The sequence below is a fragment of the Giraffa tippelskirchi genome, chromosome 12 (assembly GCF_054371585.1).
Source record: "Giraffa tippelskirchi isolate mGirTip1 chromosome 12, T2T-mGirTip1v1.2.pri, whole genome shotgun sequence".
Taxonomy (NCBI): Eukaryota; Metazoa; Chordata; class Mammalia; order Artiodactyla; family Giraffidae; genus Giraffa; species Giraffa tippelskirchi.
In genome coordinates, this window is record NC_137286.1 from 28,945,658 (window position 1) to 28,964,220 (window position 18,563).

The following is an 18,563-nucleotide window of genomic DNA, read 5'->3' on the forward strand; positions in this document are numbered from 1 at the left end:
ACATGGTGACAGCCGAGAAGTGAAATCTGACTGCATTCCAGGAAAAAAGACAGAAGTAGTAGGTGTCTATTAAAATAACAATCACAGGGAAAAGAAATAAGAACATATTCTTTCCATGTTTTGAATGCTTGATGTTCTGCCCTTTGATTTCTCAGGATTAATAACTCCAGTAAAAAGGAGGCTTTTGTAAAAATGTGTGAATAAGGACTGACTTTAAGAAAAACAGAGGGTGATTTTCCTCCATCATTTGAAATGGACTTGGTTTTACTTTGTAAATTTCTGAGCAACTGGAGTGATATATTCATGTCACATAGGTTAATTTAATGATCAATAACTAATGTCAATAATAACAGTTTTCTTCTGAGGACCATTCAGATATTTAATAATACCATAGATAAACCATGAAACAAAACATGTATTCAGACATTAAATAGGAAGAAGTAAACTCAGTCCTCAATATTTAGGAGTTCAGGTGATATCAGTAGTTATGTTACCAACAAATCCCAGTGGTCAATTTAAAGGCTGTAGTTGATGATGGAAGAGTGAGAAAAAAAGTTCAGAGAGCAGTGTTAATATAAGAGTAAGATTTATAGTAAAATTTAATAGCAAAGTACAGTTTATCTAAATAAATCTTCTAACTGAATTATAGTCTTAACAGCACTGCTTTAAGGGGAATATTAATAAAAAGGGAGATTTAGAATTCCTGTATTAAAAATTTGGTTAGATACTATGCATTATTGGGATTGAACCCGGGTCTCCCGCATTGCAGGTGGATTCTTTATCAGCTGAGCCACAAGGGAAGCCCATTATGCATGATTAATATACTATTAAGGTATTCTAGGGTACTTAATAAGTTTATACACACATTTATGCACAGTGAGGTATAAGGTAGTTCTCAAATTACATTTGGTTATATTTTGAAATTTTGAGGTTAAATTGGTTGTTTGAAACTTACAGTATCCTTTTTTCAAATAAAAGTATTATATTGAGATTTTTGTCTTTCTGCCTAATGCAGAAAATAATTTAGACCATAATATAGCTTGAATCTTGTCAAATAGGAAATAAATAAAAACAATTAAGTTGCAGAAGGGTAAATTAAAACTGAAAACTAAGATCATGAAAAATCATTTTTTATTTACTTTGCATTTTAGTGCTCAAAGAGAAGGAATTTCTTTATACAATTAAGGGGAGAAATATGTGGAATTTCTGAAGGAACACATGTATATTTTAATAGACTTTTATAGATTTATTGAAGATAGCTATGTTTCTTTATGAATATATTATACCATTTTCTAACTTATAATTCTCAAATTCTTTAAAACACGTGGATTGCTAGAACTCTTCTATTCTGTAGTAATTTGCTAAGGCTGCCATAACGGAATGCTACAGACTGACTGAGTGGTTTAAACAACAGAAATTAATTTTTCTGATGATTCCAGAGGCTAGAGATCCAGGGTCAAAGCTCGATTTCTTCTGAGGTCTTTCTCCTTGGCTTGCATGTTGCTGCCTCTTCACATGTCCCTTCCCTGTGCATGCAAATCCTGCTGTCTCTCTGTTTCCACATATTCTCTTTTTATAGGGATACCAGTCAGACTGGATTAAAGTCCACTCTAATGATTTTAACTTAATCACTTCTTTCCATTTATTTGTGTCTTCTTCAATTTCTTTTATCAATGTCTTATATTTCTCAGTGTACAAATCTTTCACCTCCTTGGGGAAATTTACTCCTAAGCATTTTGTTCTTTTTGTAAATTGCAATTGTAATTTTGTAAATGTGTAAAAATTGCAGTTGTAAATGGGATTGTTTTCTTAATTTCTCTTTGTTATAGTTGTTACTAGTATGGGATGGGCCAAAAAGTTCATTTGGGTTTTCTACACCATCTTACTGGAAAACCTGAATGAAACTTTGGCCAACTCAATATAAAAATGCACTGATATACAGATTTTTCTATATCAGTTTTGTAGCTTGAAACTTTACTGAATTTATTAGTTCTAACAGTTTTTCAGTGGGATGTTTAAAGTTTTCTATATATATTATTGTTATCTGATAATAGTGTCAGTTTTACTTCTTATTTCAATTTAGATGCCTTTTATTTCTTTTTCTTGCCTAATTTCTCTGGCTAGGATTTCCAATACTATGTTGAATAAAGGTGGCAACAGTGGACATTTTTGTCTTATTCCTGACCCTAGAGAAAAAAGCCTTCAGTATTTCACTATTGAATATGATGTTAGTTGTGGGCTTGTTACATATGACATTTATTAATACATCATCCACTTAAGAAAAAAGCAAATCTTGCTGGAGCTGGGATTTTGGAACCAGATGTACCTGTACTTTGGAAAGTTGATTTTGTTGCCTACTAGTCATGAAAACTGGGGCATGTTTTTTTACCTCTCTGAGTCTTTTCTCTTACCTGGAAAATGTGGATAATATTGTATGTTAATTGTGAGGATTGCAGGAGTAAAGTATGCATAGAGTATCTGCATTATAGTGAGCCTTTATGAATGGTGGCTATACTAATAACAATGAAAAGATATTAATAATAATTAAATTCTTGTTTTGTTGCTGAATATCACACAAGTTCAGAGGTATGGTAGACTGATCCTTAGAAATAAACAGACACAAACATAATGATGTGCATTTAATAGATGTGTTATTCCTAGGAGTGCTGTTTTAAAATAAATTAGTACAAACATGGTAGGGCTTCCCAGGTGGCTCAGTGGTAAAGACTGCCTGCAATGCAGGAGAAGCAGATTCAATCCCTGGGTCTGGAAGATCCCTGGAGAAGGAAATGGCAACTTTTCCAGGGTTCTTGCCTGGGAAATCCCATCGACAGAGAAGCTTGGTGGGCTACACTTCATTTGGTCACAAAAGAGTCAGACACAACTTAGCTACTAAACAACAACAGCAAACATGGTGGCTTAAACAACAGAAATTTATTCTTTCTGGAGGCCAGAAGTCTGAAATCAAAATGTTGGCAGCATTGGTTCTTCTGGAAGCTCTGAAGAAGAATTCATTCCATGCCTGTCTCTTGGCTCCATGGCTCACTGTAATCCTTGGTATTCTTTGACTTACAGATTTATTACTATAATCTCTGCCTCTTTCTTCATATCTGTATGTCTGCTCACTTTTTCTTCTAAGGATACTTGTCACTGAATTTATAACCCTCTGTAACTCAAGATGATCATCTCAGGATCCTCAACTTGCTTTCTTCTGCGAGACACTTTTCCAAATAAGGTCATGTTTACAGGTTTTAGGCAGATACCTTTTGGGAAGCTACCACTCAATCCAGTACAATAGATATAATTTAATGAAATATTAAGGATAATTTAGCTAACAATATCATATATTTGACAAATTATTTATAACTCACTTTTTTTTTAAGCACATTTAGTGTTTGATATTTAAAATAAAGCCTAAAATTAATGAAGGTAAATCTCTTGCTTTTTCAAATATGAATACATTGGAGAAGTTAGACATTTATTTCCATAAATTATAAAAAATGAAATCCACTACAAGTGGGAGAAAGAATTAGAGTATTAATGGCTAGTGATAATGACAATTATTATTCAGTATATACTACATACTTAATACACATTTTTGGGAATAAAATGAATTTATTATATTATGATTATAAAATTTCTCTGAAATTCTTAATGGCCAGCATATTAATTCTTACGAAATGTAAGGAAAATAGGTGTCAAGTGTATTTTTTGTAAATAGATTTGTATTACAGTACTGAGCCTGGTTGACACCACCAGCTGAATCATCTGGGATTCAGATTTATGGCTGTCTTTTTTTTTTAATTAATTTATTGTTTATTGAAGGATAATTGCTTCACAGAATTTTGCTGTTTTCTGTCAAACTTCAACATGAATCAGCCATAGGTATACATATATCCCCTCTTGAAGCTCCCTCCCATGTCCCTCCCCATCCCACCCCTCTAGGTTGATACAGAGCCCCTGTTTAAGTTTCCTGAGCCATACAGCAAATTCCCGTTGGCTATCTATTTTACAAATGGTAATATAAGTTTCCATGTTACTCTTTCCTCCCCTCTCACCATGTCCATAAGTCTATTCTCTATTTCTGTTTCTCCATTGCTGCCCTGTAAGTAAATTCTTCAGTACCATTTTTCTAGATTCTGTATATATGTGTTGGAATATGGTATTTATTTTTATCTTTCTGACTTACTTCACTCTGTATAATAGGTTCTAGGTTCATCCACCTCATCAGAACTGACTCAGATGCATTACTTTTTATGGCTGAGTAATATTCCATTGTGTATATATACCATAACTTCTTTATCTATTCATCTGTCGATGGACATCTAGGTTGCTTCCATGTTCTAGCTATTGTAAGTAGTGCTGCAATGAACAATGGGATACATGCATCTCTCAATTTTGGTTTCCTCAGGGTATATGCCTAGGAGTGGGATTGCTGGGTCATATGGTGATTTTATTCCTAGTTTTTTAAGGAATCTCCATATCGTCTTCCATAGTGGCTGTATCAATTTACATTCCCACCAACAGTGCAAGAGTGTTCCCTTTTCTCCAACCCTTTCCAGCATTTATTGTTTGTAGAATTTTTGATTTGGAAAACTCAGCAGTGGCTACAGGACTGGAAAAGGTCAGTTTTCATTCCAATCCCTAAGAAAGGCAATGCCAAAGAATGCTCAAACTACCACATAACTGCACTCATCTCACATGATAGTAAAGTAATGTTCAAAATTCTCCAAGCCAGAATTTAACAATACATGAACCGTGAACTTCCAGATGTTCAAACTGGTTTTAGAAAAGGCAGAGGAACCAGAGACCAAATTGCCAACATCTGCTGGATCATCAAAAAAGCAAGAGAGTTCCAGAAAAACATCTATTTCTGCTTTATTGACTATGCCAAAGCTTTTGCCTGTGTGGATTACAATAAACTATGGAAAATTCTTAAAGATATGGGAATACAAGACCACCTGACCTGTGTCTCTCAAAATCTGTATGGAGGTCAGGAAGCAACAGTTAGAACTGGACATGGAACAACAGACTGGTTCCAAATAGGAAAAGGAACATGTCAAGGCTATATATTGCCACCCTGCTTTTTTAACTTTTATGCATAGTACATCATGAGAAATGCTGGACTGATTGAAGCACAAGCTGGAATCAAGATTGCCAGGAGAAATACCAATAACCTCAGATAGGCAGATGATACTACCCTTATGGCAGAAAGAGAAGAACTAAAGAGCCTCTTGATGAAAGTGAAAGAGGAGAGTGAAAAAGTTGGCTTAAAACTCAACATTCAGAAAACTAAGATCATGGCATCCGGTCTCATCACTTCATGGCAAATAGATGGAGAAACAGTGGAAACAGTGGCAGACTTTATTTTTCTGGGCTCCAAAATCACTGCAGATGATGACTGCAGCCATGACATAAAAAGACGCTTACTCCTTGGAAGAAAAGTTATGACCAACCTAGATAGCATATTAAAAAGCAGAGACATTACTTTGCCAACAAAGGTTCATCTAGTCAAGGCTATGGTTTTTCCAGTAGTCATGTATGGATGTGAAAGTTGGACTATAAAGAAAGCCAAGTGCCAAAGAATTGATGCTTTTGAACTGTGGTGTTGGATAAGACTCTTGAGAGTCCCTTGGACAGCAAGGAGATCTAACCAGTCCATCCTAAAGGAAATCGGTCCTGAATGTTCATTAGAAGGACTGATGTTGAAGCTGAAACTCCAATACTTTGGCCACCTGATATGAAGAGCTGACTCATTTGAAAAGACCCTGATGCTGGGAAAGATTGAGGGCAGGAGGAGAAGGGGATGACGGAGGATGAGATGGTTGGATGGCATCACTGACTCAATGAAAATGAGTTTGAGTAAACTCCGGCAGTTGGTGATAGACAGGGAGGCCTGGCGTGCTGCAGTCCATGGGGTCGCAAAGCATCAGACAGGACTGAACGACTGAACTGAACGGAATTGATTCTGACCAGTGTGAGGTGATATCTCATTGTAGTTTTGATTTGCATTTCTCTAATAATGAGTGATGTTGAGCATCTATCTTTTCATGTGTTTGTTAACCATCTATATGTCTTCTTTGGAGAAATGTTTGTTTAGGTCTTTTTCCCACTTTTTGATTGGGTTGTTTGTTTTTCTTGTATTGAGTTGTATGAGCTGCTTGTGTATTTTGGAAATTAATCCTTTGTCAGTTTTTTTCATTTGCTATTATTTTCTCCCATTCTGAGGACTGTCTTTTCACCTTGCTTGTAGTTTCCTTTGCTGTGCAAAAGCTTTTAAGTTTAATCAGGTCTCACTTGTTTACTTTTGTTTTTATTTCCATAACTCTAGGAGATGGGTCCTAGAGTATCTTGCTTTGATTTATGTCACTGAGTGTTCTGCCCATGTTTTCCTCTAAGAGTTTTATAGTTTCTGGTCTTACATTTAAGTCTTTAATCCATTTTGAGTTTATCTTTGTATATGGTGTTAGGAAGTGTTCTAATTTCATTCTTGTACATATAGCTGTCCAATTTTCCCAGCACCATTTATGAAGAGGCTGTCTTTCCCCCATTGTATATTCTTGCCTCCTTTGTCAAAAATAAGGTACCCATAGGTGCATGAGTTTATTTCTGGGCTTTCTATCTTGTTCCATTGGTCTATATTTCTGTTTTTGTGCCAGTATCATACTGCCTTGATGACTGTATCTTTGTAGTATAACCTGAAGTCAGGAAGCTTGATTCCTCCAGCTCCATTCTTCTTTCTCAAGACTACTTTGGCTATTTGGGATCTTTTGTTTTTCCATATGAATTGTGAAATTTCTTGTTCTAGTTCTGCGAAAAATGCCATTGGTAATTTGATAGGGATTGCATTAAATCTGTAGATTGCATTTGGTAGTATAGTCATTTTCACAATATTGATTCTTCCTACTCAGGAGCATGGAATATCTCTTCATCTGTTTATGTCATCTTTGATTTCTTTCATTAGCATCTTATAATTTTCTGTGTACAGTCTTTTTTCTTCTTAGGTAAGCTTTTTCCTAGATATTTAATTCTTTTGTTGCAATGGTGAATGGAATTGATTCCTTAATTGCTCTTTCTGATTTTTCATTGTTAGTATATAGAAATGCTAGCGGTTTCTGTGTATTAATTTTATATCCTGCAACTTTGCTAAATTCACTGATTAGCTCTAGTAATTTTCTGATACTATCTTTAGGGTTTTCTATGTACAGTTTCATGTCATCTGCAAACAGTGAAATTTTTACTTCTTTTCCAATCTGGATTCCTTTTATTTCTTTTTCTCCTTTGATTGCTGTAGCTAGGACTTCCAGAACTATGTTGAATAATAGTGGTGAAAGTGGACACCCTTGTCTTGTTCCTGATCTTAGGGGAAATGCTTTCAGTTTTTCACCATTGAGAATAGTGTTTGCTATAGGCTTATCATATATGGCCTTTACTATGTTGAGGTAAGTTCCTTTTATGCCCATTTTTTGAAGAGTTTTAATCATAAATAGGTGCTGAATTTTGTCAAAGGCTTTTCCTGCATCTGTTGTGATGATCATATGGTTTTTATCTTTCAATTTGTTAGTATGGTGTATCACACTGATTGATTCCTGTATACTGAAGAATCCGTACATCCCTGGAATAAACCCAACTTGATCATGGTGTATGTGCTCTTTGATGTGTTGCTGAATTCTCTTTGCTAAAATTTTGTTGAGGATTTTTGCATCTATGTTCATCCGTGATATTGGCCTGTAGTTTTTTTGTGTTGTCTTTGTCTGATTTTGGTATCAGGGTGATGTTGGCCTCGTAGAATGAGTTTGGAAGTGTTTCTTCCTCTGCACTTTTTGGCAAGAGTTTTAGAAGGATAGGCATTAGCTCTTCTCTAAATGTTTGATAGAATTCTGTGAAGCCATCTGGTTCTGGGCTTTTGTTTTTTTTGGAAATTTTTGATCACAGCTTCAATTTCAGTGCTTGTAATTGGATTGTTCATAATTTATATTTTTTCCTGGTTCAGTCTTGGAAAATTGAACTTTTCTAAGAATCTGTCCATTTCTTCCAGGTTATCTATTTTATTGCCATGTAGTTGTTCATAATAGCCTCTAATAATCCTTTATATTTCTGCATTGTCTGTTGTAACCTCTCCTTTTTCATTTCTAATTTTGTTGATTTTATTCTTCTCTAATTATTTCTTGATGAGTCTGGCTAAATGTTTGTCAATTTTGTTTATCTTCTCAAAGAACCAGCTTTTCATTAATTTTTACTATTGTTTCTTTCATTTTTTTTTCATTTATTTCTGCTTAGGTCTTTATGATTTCTTTTCTTCTACTAATTTTGGGGTTTTTTTCTTCTTCTTTTTCCAGTTGCTTTAGGTGTAAAGTTAGGTTGTCTATTCAATGTTTTTCTTGTTTCTTGAGGTAGGATTGTATTGCTATAAACTTCCCTCTTAGAAGTGCTTTTGCTGCAGCCCATAAGTTTTGAGTTGTTGTGTTTTCATTGTCATTTGTTTCTAGAATTTTTTTTATTTTTTCAGTAATCTGTTGGTTAGTTAGAAAAATGTTATTTAATCTCCATGTGTTTGTGTTTCTTATAGTTTTTTTCTTGTAATTGATAGCTACTCTCATAGCATTGTTAATACACATTTCTTTAAATGTGCTACTTCACTACAACATCATAAAAATCATAAGGTACACAATAGTGAGCTCAGAATAGCTATACAAAGCTTCTCTGGCTGGAAAATTATAGTAACTTTGACAAGTAGACCAAATTTGGGATAATTCATAAATATCTTAAGTTTGAAATTTTTTTGAATAGTTGCTGTGTGTTTAGTCACTCAGTCATGTCCGACTCTTTGAGACCCCATGGACTGTAGCCCGCCGGGCTCCTCTGTCCATGAGGATTCTGCAGGCAAGAATACTGGAGTGAATTGCTATGCCCTCCTCTAGGGGTTCTTCTCAACCTAGGGGTCGAACCCAGGTCTCCTGCACTGCAGGCAAATTCTTTACCATCTGAACCATAGGTTAATGAAAGCATAGTAATGACTTATTTATAACTGTGGCAGGCCAACTAATTGCATGAGGTTTTAATCTCTGGAAGAAAATAACAGGATGGTTTGCTTTGGAGAAAGTCTGATTTGGAGTTTCTGGAACATGAAGGCAATAAATTAAGATGACGCCTTGTTCCTTTTTCATTTTACAAGAGACATCTTGGAAGGCACAAGATTTCTTTCAGGCATTGATTGGTATTGTTGAGAAAAACAGAGCACTTGATGAAATAGTGACACACAAATGGTTTCTTGTCTAGTACCTGGTTGATATGATGAAACCACTAGCTGAGTGAAATATAATTGAAAGGACAATGGTATTATTATTGGTGTCAAATAAAAAGGCTATAATATCTCTTACTGTATTGAAATAACTATTCTACTTAAGAGGAAATGTCTTCCCTTTGGGAGATGGGAGAAATTGTGATTCCAGTGGTTAATACTCAGTATTAGAAGTGGTGGTGGTGATGGCGGTGGTGGTAGTAGTGGGGCAGCCACAGTAGAGAAGGGTCCTCAAAAGAGTAGTAGGATCAGGACCTGGCTTGGCATAACTAGTGCCTACAGAGGTGTAGGAGTTGATGATTTGTAGCAGAGTGTTAATTAATAACAGCAGTATTGAGAGCCAACTGGAGTAGGATGTTAATTAGATAAATTATGATTTTTGCATTGCCTTCTTTGTGTAAGGAGGAAATTGTCACTTTCAGATTGTAGAACTGACCTTGGCAGAAAACTCTGGTGTCTGTTGGAGCCAAAACTCTTTTAATGTTATATGCTTTTGAAAAGGGACCAGTAGAAATAAAGACTACAGAAAAGTTGTTTTTTTTTTTTTAAGTCATGTAAGAAATACTTTTCTCCTGAGGACTCGAAATTGGAATTCCCAAAATATTCATGACATTGTATTATTAAAATGTTAAAAATGATCATATATAATACCAAAATTGGTGAAAAAACATGATCTTTGTCATTTGATTGGCTTATAATCTATTTGCAAAGTTATGAAGTACCACTTTTAATATAAAGCTTCTTAGTAAATGAAAATGGTGTGTTTTGGGGATATACTTTTCTTTCTCTTTCCTGTTATCAAAATATATTAAACTTGCAAATTAAAAAAATAAAATCAATGTGATTCTCTTTGGAAAATTTTGATCTGAGTGAAAATGGAAGGTAACAGAAAGATCACAACACATACCCACCTGGAACTCTAAAGAACAGCTTTACTTGTTCTTATACATTTATTGCATTCTAAAACAATTCATCACTAGGACTTATAACAGAAAACTGTTATAAAGGATAATTGTTGAGTAGCTATTTTAGGATAGAATAATTAATTCCTGACCCTACCACATACTTGTTTTTTAATTTTAGTGTTTTCCTACTCTGTAGGAAACATTAAAACACCTACAGTTCCTTTCTTAGTTTGGTAAGAAAAACAACAAATAAAAAAAACCCATAGTTATATAATCTACTAATTTGTTTTGTTTCATTTCTTTTTTCCAAGTTACTTCTGAATAATACCTTAATGCTACTAATTATCAATCTGTATGTAAATATGAAAGAGGGTTATATGAGAAAGGGTATTTCTTGAATTCAGCTTTGGAATCTTTAAATTTTTATCTGGGGACCTAAGAGGAAAGTTTGATATTAAAAAATGGATATCTTCACTTAAGTCTGAGATATTGTATATAAATTAGTTCAGGGAAACAGGATTTATGTGAAATGATATCAATTTATGTGAAATGATATCTAGGGATAGATGATTTTCTTTACAAAATTGCCAGCTTCTTCCTGTCTTTTCTTTTGTTTAGCAATGTGCCACAAAAATCTTGATGTGACCAACCCAGTGTATTCAAAGAACTTTGCTGTTGTTGTTATTTAGTCACTATGTCGTGTCCTGCTCTTTGCAACCCCATGGACTGTAGCCTGTTAGGCTCTTCTCTCCATGGAATTTTCCAGGAAGGAATACTGGAGTGGTTGCCATTTCCTTCTCCAGGGGATCTTCCCAACCCAGGGATCGAACTTGAATTTCCTGCTTGGCAGATGGATTCTCTACCACTGAGCCACCTGGGAAGCCCCATTTAAAGAACTCTACTTGTTCACTATATCTATATATCTATGAACGGAAACTGTGTGGCAGTGGCTGCTAGTTTATGAAAATGGGTCACTTATAGCACGTCAAGTGTTTGTCTATGGACCTTGAAATAAGTGTGAGGGAAAGTAATTGATTTTGAAATCATTTTTTTCTACCAAAAAACCTTATATAATATATTCTATTAGAATAAGGACATTCTTAAAAATGTTTCCTATAACAAAATTTTAGAATCTCAAGCTTAAGCATCTTTGGAGCTTAGTACAATTTTTTAATATGGAGGGAAAACTGTTCATCTTACTAAGCAGACTTACAAAAACAACTCTGATGACAAGATATATAGAGTTAGTATACATTTAGTTTAAATCTTAGATGGCAGAGTATATAAGCAGTTGCTGGACAGTCTTTCTCAGTCAGGTGACACCAGCATATTATTAGCCCTAGTGTCTAAACACCTTTTGTCTCAAAAAATCTTGATGGCGTAGAAGGACCTGTGCTTATCTTCTCCTGTGAGAACACCAAAATGGCAACTAGCTGTTGAACAACCACTGACAGAAGGATGTTGGAACCCATCAAAAAAGATAACCCATGTCCAAGGACAGAGGAGAAGCTACAGTGGGATGATAGGAGGGGTGTAATCATGATAAAATCAAATCCCACACCTGCCAGCTTGGTGATCCATGAACTGGAGAACAATAATATCAAAGAAATTCATCCACTGTTGTGAAGGTTCTAGGCCCCACATCAGACTTCCCAACCTGGGGATCTGGCAAAGGGACTGGGATCCCCAGGGAATATGACTTTGAAGGACAGCAGGATTTGACTACAGAACTTCCACAGGACTAGGGGCAACAGGGACTCTTGGAGGGCATAAACAAAACCTTATGGGTACCAGGACCCAGGGGAAAGAAGCAGTGAGTCCAAAAGAGACTGAGTCAGACCTGCCAGTGAGTGTTTGAAGGTCGGTAGGTATCCAATATGTTACTGTGGAAGAGCGGAGAAATAGCTCCAGAAAGAATGAAGAGGCTGGGCCAAAGCCATCCCCAAGAAAAAGAAATGCACGAAGGCAAATTGGTTATCTGAGGAAGCCTTACAAATAGCTGAGAAAACAAGAGAAGTGAAAGGCAAAGGAGAAAGGGAAAGACAGGCTGAACTGAATGCAGAGTTCCAGAGAATAGCATGGAGAGATAAGAAGAATTATAGAAAAATGATAGAATGGAAAAGACTAGAAATCTCAAGAAAATTAGAAAACAAATACAATATTGTAAAGTTAAAAAGTATAAAATAAACCAATTAAAAAAAAAGAAAAGAAAATTAGAGATACCGAGGGAACATTTCATGCAAAGATGGGCTCAATAAAGGACAGAAATGGCAAGGGCTTAACAGAAGAAGAGACTAAGAAGAGGTGGCAAGAATACACAGAACTCTACAAAAAAGGTCTTAATGATCCCAATAACCACAATGGTGTGGTCACTCACCTACAGTCAGACATCCAGGGATGTGGGGTCAAATAGGACCTAGGAAGCATCACTACAAACAAAGCTAGTGGAGGTGATGGAATTTCAGCTGAGCTATTTCAAATCCTAAAAGATGATGCTGTGAACAGGCTGCACTCAATATAGCAGCAAATTTGGAAAACTCAGAAGTGGCCACAGGACTGGAAATGGTCAGTTTTCATTTCAATCCCAAAGAAAGACAATGCCAAACCATGTTCAAACTACCATACAATTGTACTCATTTCACATGATAGCAAACTAATGCTCAAAATCCTTCAAGCTAGGCTTCAACAGTACATGAACTGAAAACTTCCAGATGTATAAGCTGGATTTAGAAAAGGCAGGAGAACCAGAGATCAAATTGCCAACAATCGCTGGATCATAGAAAAGGCAAGGAAATTCCAAAAAAACATCTGTTACTGCTTCATTGACTATGATAAAGCCTTTGACTGTGTGGATCACAACAAGCTGTGGAAAACTCATAAAGAGATGGGAATACCAGACTCCCTTACCTTCCTCCTGAGAAACCTGTATGCAGGACAAGAAGCAACAGTTAGAACCTTGCATGAAACAACTGACTGGTTCAAAACTGGGAGAGGAATACATCAAGGCTGCATATTGTTACCCTGCTTATTTGACTTCTATGCAGAGTACATCATTCAAAATGCCAGGCTTGGTCATTCACAAGTTGGAATCAAGATTGCTGGGAGACTGAAGACTTAGAAAAAAAAAAAGATTTCTGGGAGAAATATCAATAACCTCAGATATGCAGATGATACCACTTCATTAGAGCATAAAGAAAGTGAAGAACAGTGTAAGAGGGTTCCCTTTTCTCCACACCCTCTCCAGCATTTATTGTTTGTAGATTTTAAAAAGCATCGTGATGAGGGTGAAAGAGAAAAGTGAAAAAACTGGCTTCACCCTCAACATTCAATAAACTAAGATCATGGCATTGGTCCCATTACTTCATGGCAAATAGATGGAGGAAAAGTAGAAAACAGTGACAGATTTTATTTTCTTGGGGTCCAAAATCACTGTGGACGGTGACTGCAGTCATGAAATTAAAAGATGCTTGCTCCTTGGGAGAAAAGCTGTGACAAACTTAGACAGCATATTCAGAAGCAGAGACATAGCTCCGCTGACAAATGTCTGTATAGTCAAAACTATGGTTTTTCCAGTAGTCATGTATGGATATGAAAGTTGGACCATAAAGAAGGCTGAGCATGGAAGAATTCATACTTTGGAGTTGTGGTGCTGGAAAAGACTCTTGAGAGTCCCTTGGACTGCAAAGAGATCAAACCAGTCAATCCTAAAGGAAATCAACCCTGAATATGCATTAGAGGGACTGATGCTGAAGCTGAAGCTCCAGTACTTTGGCCACTGGACTCAAAAAGCCAGCTAACTGGAAAAGACCCTGATGCTGGGAAGGACTGAGGGCAGGCAGAGAAGAGAGCAACAGATAATGAGATGGTTGGATGGCATCACCAACTCAATGGACATGAGTTTGAGCAAACTCCGGGAGATGGTGAAGGACAGGGAAGCCTCGTGTGCTGCAGTCCATGGAGATGCAAAGAGCTGGACAGGACTTCATGACTGAACAATAACAAACACCTATTGTGGGAATTCCCTGGTGGTCCATTCGTTAGGAGTCTGTGCTTTCACTGTGGAGGGCACGCATTCCATCCTTTGTTGGGAGCTAAAATCCCACAAGCCCCGTGGCAGGGACAAAAAAGGAAAAAAAAGGAACAGAAACCAAAACATAAGTTGTGTATCAAAAACTGTAAAAGTTGCTTTTTCCTAAGTTATTTCTTAGTTTAGTGAGAAACCATGTTTCTAAATAACCATAAGAGAGACTCATTACATTTATTATATAGCAGCTACTAAAGTAGAAATATGAACATTTAAAATAGATATTTTGAGCCACAAGTGTAGAAACAAAAAGTTTTCTAGTTAGATGTGGATTTGGGGGGAAATGGTTGGAGAAGGCAATGGCAACCCACTCCAGTACTCTTGCCTGGAAAGTCCCATGGACGGAGGAGCCTGGTAGGCTGCAGTCGATGGGGTCGCTAGGAGTCCGACACAACTGAGCGACTTCACTTTCACTTTTCACTTTCATGCATTGGAGAAGGAAATGGCAACCCACTCCAGTATTCTTGCCTGGAGAATCCCAGGGACGGGGGAGCCTGGTGGGCTGCCGTCTATGGGGTCGCAAAGAGTTGGACACGACTGAAGCGACTTAGCAGCAGCAGCAGCAGGTTAGAGATTTAGTACTTAACTTCCCTTTTTGCACCATCTAGAGCTTGGAAACTGTTGACAGAAGAAGAGCTGGGAAAATAAAAATCAGATGTACCTTTATTACCAAAACTGCTTTTGGTATGAATGTTTTTGTTTTGTTTTGAACGCCACAGAGAATACCATCGGCCTGGCAGAGGCGTGGAGTGTGGGGTTTTTAGGGAAGCTAACAAGGCCCAGGTGGAGTCCACAGGGTGTGCTTTGTGATTTCAGGTGGCTCTAGGTAGGACGTGTGGGTCCTGATGGAGAAGAGGAGAAAGGGCTGGGATGCCCTGAGGCCCACGGGCAGCTCAGCGGACTGCCTGAGTGGTTTCAGCTGCAACCTCTCTCCCCCACAGAGGAAGCCTGATCTCGTGGGATATCGTGAGATTTACCAAAGCTGGCAGGGGAATCCTGGGATGGAGACGCCTGGGTCCTGGGTGCTGGAGATTGCAGTTCTGGACTTACTCCTGAAAAAGGGAAATGAGCTCTGGCCCGAAAGCTATGCCGAGTTGAGATCCATTGAGGTCAGGAATCATGTTCACTGGCGGGTTTGCTGTTCCTTTCTGCTCCACAACTTTGGACCTTAAGGCAGCCATTGAAATGGAAAGATTGAGTGTGATAGCTTGTTGCTGGTGGAAGGTGAGTCAGCAAATCAAGGAGAACTCGGAGGGATCTTACCAACCGATCAGAAAACCACAAAGAAGTGAATTGAAGGTAAGTTCAACTGAGAATTGCTAAATTAAGTGGGATACATACTATTCTAATAACTGTTTTCATCCATAAATGTCGGTTAACCATGTAGGAAAAGAAAGCTGTAATGTGTAGGAAACAGCCAGTAAGACAAGACAAGATATGAGTGAATTTTAAGCTGTGTAGCTTAAAGCATCAAATATATGAAATTTCAAGGAGTGGTGGAATCAATGATAAAGAGAATAATACCGGATTATAATGGAGATAATTTAGTGACTGCCTACTCTATTAGATGATTTCTATAGCTTATTTCTGTCATTAAAACGACAACAACTTGTTTCATTCTCATGATAGCAGAAAGGAGATTTTCTATCCCCATTTTTTTGATGAAGAAACAGAAATTGTAAGTGAGTTGGGAGATAATATACAGTGGCAGTTAAGATCTTATCTGTAGATTCAGACTGCCTGGATTCACATCCTAGTTCAGTTCAGTTCTATCGCTCAGTCGTGTCTGACTCTCTGCGACCCCATGGACTGCAGCACGCCAGGCCTCCCTGTCCATCACCAACTCCCAGAGTTTACTCAAACTCATGTCCATCGAGTCGCTGCTGCAATCCAACCATCTCATTCTCTGTCGTCCCCTTCTCTTCCCGCCTTCAGTCTTTCCCAGTATCAGGGTCTTTTCAAATGAGTCAGCTCTTCACATCAGGTGGCCGAAGTATTGGAGTTTCAGCTTCAGCATCAGTCCTTCCAATGAATATTCAGGACTGATTTCCTTTAGGATGGACTGACTGGATCTCCTTGCAGTCCAAGGGACTCTCAAGAGTCTTCTCCAGCCCCACAGTTCAAAAGCATCAATTCTTCGGCACTCAGCTTTCTTTATATTCCAACTCTCATATCCATATATGACTACTGGAAAAACCGTAGCCTTGACTAGATGGACCTTTGTTGGCAAAGTAATGTCTCTGCTTTTTAATATGCTGTCTAGGTTGGTCATAGCTTTTCTTCTAAGGAACAAGCATCTTTTAATTTCATGGCTGCAGTCACCATCTGCAGTGATTTTGGAGCCCCAAAATATCACATCCCAGGTTTGTTATATATTGAGTCACATTGAGAAATTTAGTTCACCTCTTTAGGCTGCAGTTTCCTTACTTGTATTAACGCAAGTTCGAGTGCTGACATACAGTGAGGCGAAACAAATGGAAACATTGGAGTTTGGAGCAGAGTAAGGGTCATTGTAAGGCCATGCAAGTAGATGAGGTTGGTTATGCCCTAAAAAATCTTGAGCTTCCTGAAGGTGTTGGCTTAGCAGTTTTGACAGCTAGGGGAGGGGAAGGGTCACAGAGTAAGTGGTCAGATTTTGCACAATTCTCTTACTGGCTGATGATGAGAGAACAGAGTGAGGTCACAGGGTTAACTTTATTCCTTCTTAGACTCCAGGAGGCTTGGGGCTATGTGCTCATGGTCACCAAGTAGTTAACATATTCCATTTGGTGGGGCGTTTTCATACCTGAAAAACAGCCCAGGAAAATTTGCATCAAATACTATTATCTAGGTACTTTAGCCAGCAGCTAAAGCACAGGATATGGGGGGAAAGTCCGTCCTGGGAAGGCCCATAGGGTCCTGCTTGGTTACATTTATGCAAGGGGGAAATTTATGTATTTTATATTGATACCTGGAGTGGAAAAAAGTAAATTATAAAAAATATAACCTTTGGTTATAAGGGGGATCATAATCACAGTGTCTGTCTTATTAATTATGAGGGTTACTCTTGGCACAGGGTCTGGCAAATAGTAAACAGATATTATTATTATTATCATTATTAGCAGAGCTCATTCTGGGACTGTGTTGAGGCATGGATAGAAGCCAAAATTTGTGTCTGCACAACTATTTATGCCCACATTGCTGTCATACAAAGCTGCTTTAGTGTATGCTACAGGGTAGATGATCAATAAATATTTTTTTGAGCTGGCTTAAACTCAGGAGTCACTGGGAACATAAGCTGAACGTTCCATCGCAGCACCTTTCCATACATTGTGAACACAACTGAGAATGCCCTTCACAATAGGGTCTCTTGCTCTGATGAGCAGTACCCCTTTCTGAGTTGCATTGTCTGTTGCAAAATACATAACCTCATTTATGAGGGCAAAGAAGGCACAAAGATATGATGTCTGATCCACAGCAATGTTTTCTTGAATTTTCTGAGACAACTCTTGGCTGTTCTCATGTAGGGGATATCTCACACGTTGCAGGATGCTTCACTGTCTTAGCCTGTCATTTAAACACCAGGGACATGACCCTGTCATTGTGACACAAAAACACTCCCATACATTTTCAAATACACCCAAAAACAATGGCACTGACCCCAGAAGAGAAACTCTGGTATAAACCAGTGACTCTCAACATTTTTGTTCATTATTGTCCCCCTAAGCAGCCCTTCTAGACCATTTATGAAATTATTTTGATATCTTCTAAGAGTGACCACTTTCCATTTATAATTTCAATCTCTATATGTCTTTACTATGAATCTCTTTTTGTGCTATCTTAAGTTTATACATTGAGAGTATGCTTAAAAAAAAAAAAAAACTGAAACTTTGTGGCTTCAGACATAAAAATTTCTCTTTCACCTAGTCTGCCTTTATATGCAATGGCTCCCTTCTAAGGGCAGACTTAGAAATCTAGGCTGTTTAAATCTTGTGGCCTTGCCTTGTCAATAAGTAGATTCCACTATTGCAATAGGTGAAGAGAGAGCAAAATGTTTATATATTGACTTTTAAATGCTTCAGTCTAGGATGAACACACATTATTTCGATGAACAGTCTGTTGGCCAGAACTAGTGCAATGGCACCACCGAAGTACAGGGTGGGCACTGAAATGTGGGTGAGCATGTGAATAAAGAATGTGTAGCAAATGCCTCGGAGAAGGCAATGGCAACCCACTCCAGTACTCTTGCCTGGACAAACCAGCTTTTTCACTCTCCTCTTTCACCCTCGTGAAG

General features: G+C 37.5%; 1 long non-coding RNA gene across 1 annotated transcript in view; it reads left to right on the forward strand.

Annotated features, from left to right (window-relative positions):
- The window catches only part of LOC145528894 (uncharacterized), a 425,445-nt gene extending 407,300 nt beyond the window's left edge, over positions 1–18,145 (forward strand). The window contains exon 8 of the long non-coding RNA XR_014070771.1: positions 15,107–18,145. This is a non-coding gene — a long non-coding RNA (uncharacterized LOC145528894). The remainder of the gene's footprint in view (positions 1–15,106) is intronic.
- Positions 18,146–18,563: the final 418 nt, after the last annotated feature.